The 5,719-nt window shown below is 37.0% G+C and overlaps 1 pseudogene; it reads right to left on the bottom strand.

Moving 5' to 3' along the window:
• Positions 1–5,719, bottom strand: part of LOC102828143 — a 166,795-nt pseudogene that overhangs the window by 159,229 nt on the left and 1,847 nt on the right.

Here is a 5,719-nt window from a genome sequence, read left to right as displayed (position 1 = left end):
AAAAAAAAAAAGTTCCAACAGAAATTTAAGCCACATTCAGATAGACTTGGAATAAGGTGTCTCATCACTGGTATCAGAGGGATCTTGACAGATGAATCAACTACACAAAGGTTTTCAGTCTTGAGGATTATAACAAATTATGGATAATGAGAAAGGAATTACAGAAAACTTAGTTGTTCTCATGCAGAAACAGTACATAGACCAAGAGAAATCAGAAAATGTGTGCATCAGTTTTATACTTTCACATTAATTATTCAATATATATGCTGAGCAAATATTCTGAGAAGCTAGATTATATAAAAAGATCTCAACATCATGATTAAAGGAAGACTTATTAACAACCTACAATAAGCAGATGGCATAACCTTGTTTGCTGAAATTAAAAAGGACTTCTGATGTAGATCAAAGAATAAATAATTGAATATTGATCATAACTAAACACAAAGATTCATCACAATTGGACTAGTAAGCAGTACTAGGATAAATAGAGAAGAGATGGAAGTTAAGATTTTCACTTTACTTGGATCCATAGTCAACCCCTATTGAAGCAGCAGTCTGGAAATCGCTGCATTGCATTGCAAAAAATCTGCTGCATATAGTCTCTTTAAGTGCAAATAAATCATTTTGAAGACTATGGTGACCCTAATCTACTCATGATATCTTAAATCACCTCATAAGCATGTGAAACTGCATAATGAATACAGAAGAAGAAATAATATCTTTGAAATATGATGTTGGTGAAAAATACTAAGTATGGCATTGTCTTTTAGTAAAAAGATTAATCTGTCTCAGAAGATGTACATCTTGAATGTTCTCATGTACTTTAGACATGTCATCAGAAAGGGCTAATCCAAGGAGAAGAAAATCATACTTAGCAAAGTAGTGGATCCTTAAAAAAGAGAAAGACACTCAAATAGCAGAATTGAAACACTGGCTGTAACACTGGTTTCAAACAATTTAATGAACTTGCCCTACACCTATGGATGCAGTAGCTGAAAACAGGGAACAAATCCTTACAACAAGAATCATTCCCACCCCCTTCGCACACAGAGTAGATAGGGATGGGCAACTTGGACACTGGCTACCCAAAATGGGGGGTTGGGGGAGAGCTACAAAGGCAAGAAGTGACTGGCTTACAAGCTTTCCATAGGGAACCTAGAGCCAGGGGGCATGGAGGAAGGTAGAATCTCCAGTAAGTGGTTTCTGATTTGTCTAGGCAGAACTGATGAAATGAAATGCAGATGGGTCTCCATGATACAATAGTGAATAATTGTTATCAGAACTGATTGTGAGGGTTGGAAATGTAAAGGTAGATGTTTTATAGCAAGGAAGAGAGAGATTAACTTTCCAGTCTAGGAGCGGAGGTCCCTAGGAACATCAACGTATAAGAGCTGAGAGTGGGACCCTACCCAGAGAAGCAGTGATGCCTGAGATGGAGACAGACGATGACGATGACGTGGAGTGATGGAGCAGCTGGGAACTTTAGATTTAAAGAGGGAGAGTGACTGTGTGCTGAAGACTGGACGGGGGGTAGTGTAGGGGGCAGGCTTGCAGGGTATACCCTTTGGTCGGCTGATGATGCATGGAGGGGATTTTAACCATGGCAATGAAACGATATAGAACGAATGTAAAAGTAATGTTTCCCATGTAAACTATCATATAATTCACAATAAAACATTAAAAAAAAAAGTAGGAACGGATGATCCCAGGACAATCAATAAAGAAGAGGATGAGAGAAGTGTGAGATTTCCATCTAAAAAAGAGGCAAGCAGAGACGGTGGCAGCGGCAGTGATGTGGAGCAGCTGCAGACATCCAGGTCTAGGGTCAAGTAAAGCTGAGTGCCAAGGGCAGGAGGCTGCCTTGTAGATTGTGCCCTTTGGACATTTACACACTGACTAGAGGAGCTTGGTATCACTAACCTGAGCAGGATAGAAGCCACGGGGCCACATGGTTGAGAGGTCGAAGACAGGAGTGAGGTTTGTCTGCAGTATTTCAGACAAGAGGCATTTCTGAGAACAGCTGCATCGTTCATTGGTTTTCTTAAACTGTACCTTGTTTCTGAGCTGTACCTTGTTCACTTTCCTAATAAAAACATAATCATGAAAAAAAAAAAAAAAAAAAAAAAAACTGCCAGAAGAATAAACAAATCTGTCCTGGGAGAAGTACAGCCAGTACAGCCAGAATGTCCCTTGGAAAGGAGGATGGTGAGATTTAGTCTCTTGTGATTTGGACATGTTGTTAGAAAGGAGCCGTCCTTAGAGAGGGATACCATGCTTGGGAAATGTGAGGTTTGGTGAAAAATTAAGATCCTCAAGGATATGGATTGACACAATGGCAGATATAATAGGCTCAAACCTACCCAAAATTGTGAGAATGGTGCAGAATTGGAATTCTAACAAGACAACAGCAACCTAAATTTATGAGCAAAATTAGTATAGACACTAAGTATCTTCTTCTGTATTCTAAGGCTTTGTCTCCTGTTGAATTTGATCCATCCCAATGTAGTAACAAACTCCATCCTATTCCTTGTGATGGAACGGGAAATTAACCCCTTGTTGTTGTTGTTAAATGCTATTGAGTCAGTTCTGACTCATAGTGACCCATTATAGTGTTTTGCAGGCGCAACTGATGAGTTTGAACCACTGACCTAATGGTTCAAAACAACCTTGCAGTCCTAAACTTATTTTCAGTGCCACACCAAATAATATTATCCTAATAGTTGTTCTGGTAGCGTAGTGGTTACGAATCGGGCTGCGAACCTTAAGGTCAGCTGTTCGAAACTACCAGCCGCTCCGCGGGAGAAAGATGAGGCTTTCTACTCCCGTAAGGATTTACACCCTCGGAAACCCTGTACAGGGTCGCTATGGGTCGGAACCGACTCGACGGCACTTAACAACAACACAACAACAATAGTTGTTCTCAAAAATTTCTAATCAAAATTGATATTAATTTGCTAATAGTAATAACTCACTCATCAATATGTCTTTATTGGCCTATTCCCAATTTCATATGGATTTTCTAATTTCTCATTTTGATTTCAAGCGTCTGTCAGTTTGTCATACTGTGATGGCTAGAGTGCTTGTGTGGTATGTATGATGCTGGAAGTCATCCCACAGGTATTTTAAATACCAGCAGGATCACCCATGGCAGGCAGATTTTAATGGAGCTTCCAGAATAACACAGGCTAAGAAGAAGGCAAGGAAGACTATTTCTAAATGTTTAACCATTGAAAATCTTATGAATAGTAGAGGAAGATTGCCAGATATAATGCTAAAATATGAGACCCTCAGATTGGAATGCACATAAAATATGACTGGAAGTACTGTCTCCTCAAAGTAGAGTTCATTTGCTGATGTGGCACAATTCAAACTGAGGAAAATAGCTGCACACATCCATTAATAACTGCAACATGGAGTGTATAAAGTATGAATCTAAGAACATAGAAAGTTGTCAGAAATAAAAAGAAACAGATAAAGATCATTATGCTTCATATTCAGGCCCTGAATTCAACTGGCATTGTCCATTTTGCATCTGTCAGTCAAATAGTTTATTAAGCCAGGAATGAAAAATTGAAACCAGAAATGACAAATCACCCTTATTATCAAAAAGAACATTTCATATCTTGAAATACAATACTGTCTATTGTAGGATGAGATCCATAATTGTACAAGTAAAGCCAGTTAATATCATTATTATTCCAATTTATGCACTAACTACTAAAGACAGTTATGATGAAATTAAATAATTCTACCAACTTCTTCTGCTTGAAATTGACCAAACATGCAATCAAAATGCATTGATTATTAGTGGTGATTGGATTGCAAATTTTGGATACAAAGAGGCAGTATCAGTAGGAAAATATTGATTTGATAAAATAAATGATGCTGGAGACTGCAGGACAAAATTTCATGAACTTTCATAAATTTAATTATTTTTTCATTGCAAATAGCTTTCTTCAAGAACATAAAAGGTGACTACACACATGGACCTCACCAGTATTAAATGAAATGTACAAAGACTTGTAGTTCAAAAGCCAACAGGGAACAGCTAAGCATTTCTCAAACTGAAAGAACTTAGGAAAAAAATGCAAACATTGATTTGTAATATTCAAGGAACATATAGACAAGTATTGGATGATATAGACAGTGACAAAAGAAGATAGAAGGAACACCAAAAAGAAATGGCTATGTTCAACCATTTTAAGAGATAGCGTATGATTACAAACCAGTGGTGCTGAAGGAAGAAATCCAAGCAGCCCTGAAGACATTGGAGGAAAAAATGATGCTACAGGTGTTAATGGAATACAAATTAAATCTTTCAGCAAACTAATGAAGCATTGGAGGCATTCATTCATCTATGTCAAAAAATTTGGAAGACAGCTACCTGGGCAACTAATGGGAAAATATTCATATTTGTGTCCATTCTAAAGAAATATGGCCCAGTGAACTATGAAAATAATTGAACAATACCATTAATATTTCATGCTAGAAAATTTTTACTAAAGATAATTATAAAATGATTGCAAAAGCACATTCATAATAAAACTACAGAAAATTCAAGCCAGATTCAGAAGAGGACATGGACCTAGGGATATCACTTCTGATGTCAGATAGATTTCAGTTGAAATAGAGCATACTAGAAGGATTCTTACTTATGCTTTATTGATTCTTCAAAGGTATCTGATTGTGTAGGTAATAGTAATATGTGGATAAAATCATGAAGAATGGGATTCCAGAACACGTATTTGTGCTCATTAAGAACTTGCACATACACCAGAAGTCATTTGTTAAAACAGAACAAGAAAATACTAAATGGTTGTTTCCTCTTACCATACTAAATCAATCTGAATGCTGAGTAACTCATCTAAGAAATTAGATTATTTAAAGCAGAATGTGGCATCAGGATTGGATGAAGACACATTAAGCACTTGTGATATGCAGTTAATGCAATCATGCTTGCTGATTGTGAAGAGAACTTAAATTCTTACTGTTGAAAATGAAAGACTACAGCCTTCAGTTTGGATTGAACCTCAATGTAAAACCAAACAAACAACAACAACAACAACAACAAAAACAATCCTCACCACTGCACCAATAAATAATATGAAAATGGAGAAAGGTTTGAAATTGTCAAAGATTTCATTTTCTTTGGATTCATAGTCAACACCCATGGAAACAGAATTCAAGAAAACAACTGATATTACATTAAGCAAATCTGCTGCACGAGACATATTTAAATATTATAAAACCTCATGTGGCACTGTGGGAAAATGCGTTAGGTTGCAAAGTCAGTTTGAACTGCAAGGTTGGTGGTTCAAGCTCCCCATCTGCTCCTCAGGAACCCTATACAGGGTTGCTATGGTCCAGAACAGACTCAAAAAGCACTTTACAACAGCAACACAATACAACAATAATATCAGTTTGAAAACCAAGGCTACTCTAAGCCAAATCATACTTTCAGTCACCTCATATGCATGTGAAAGTTGGACAATGAATAAGGAAAACCATAGAAAAAATTATGCATTTGAATTATGATGAGGGAAAAGAATATTAAAAGCAGTGTGAACTGCCAGAATAACAAACAAATCTGTGTTGGAAGTTACAGCCAGAATGCTCCTTAAAAGCCAGATGGTGAGACTTTGTTTCTCGTTCTTTAGACCTGTTTCTGTAGGACATTATTCTTGGTGACAGGAAGGTCAACAAAGAAGAGGAAGACCCC

The sequence above is a fragment of the Chrysochloris asiatica genome, unplaced genomic scaffold, assembly GCF_000296735.1.
Source record: "Chrysochloris asiatica unplaced genomic scaffold, ChrAsi1.0 scaffold00435, whole genome shotgun sequence".
Classification (NCBI taxonomy): Eukaryota; Metazoa; Chordata; class Mammalia; order Afrosoricida; family Chrysochloridae; genus Chrysochloris; species Chrysochloris asiatica.
Note: the sequence above shows the minus strand (reverse complement) of the source record. Positions and strands in the feature narration are given on the sequence as shown.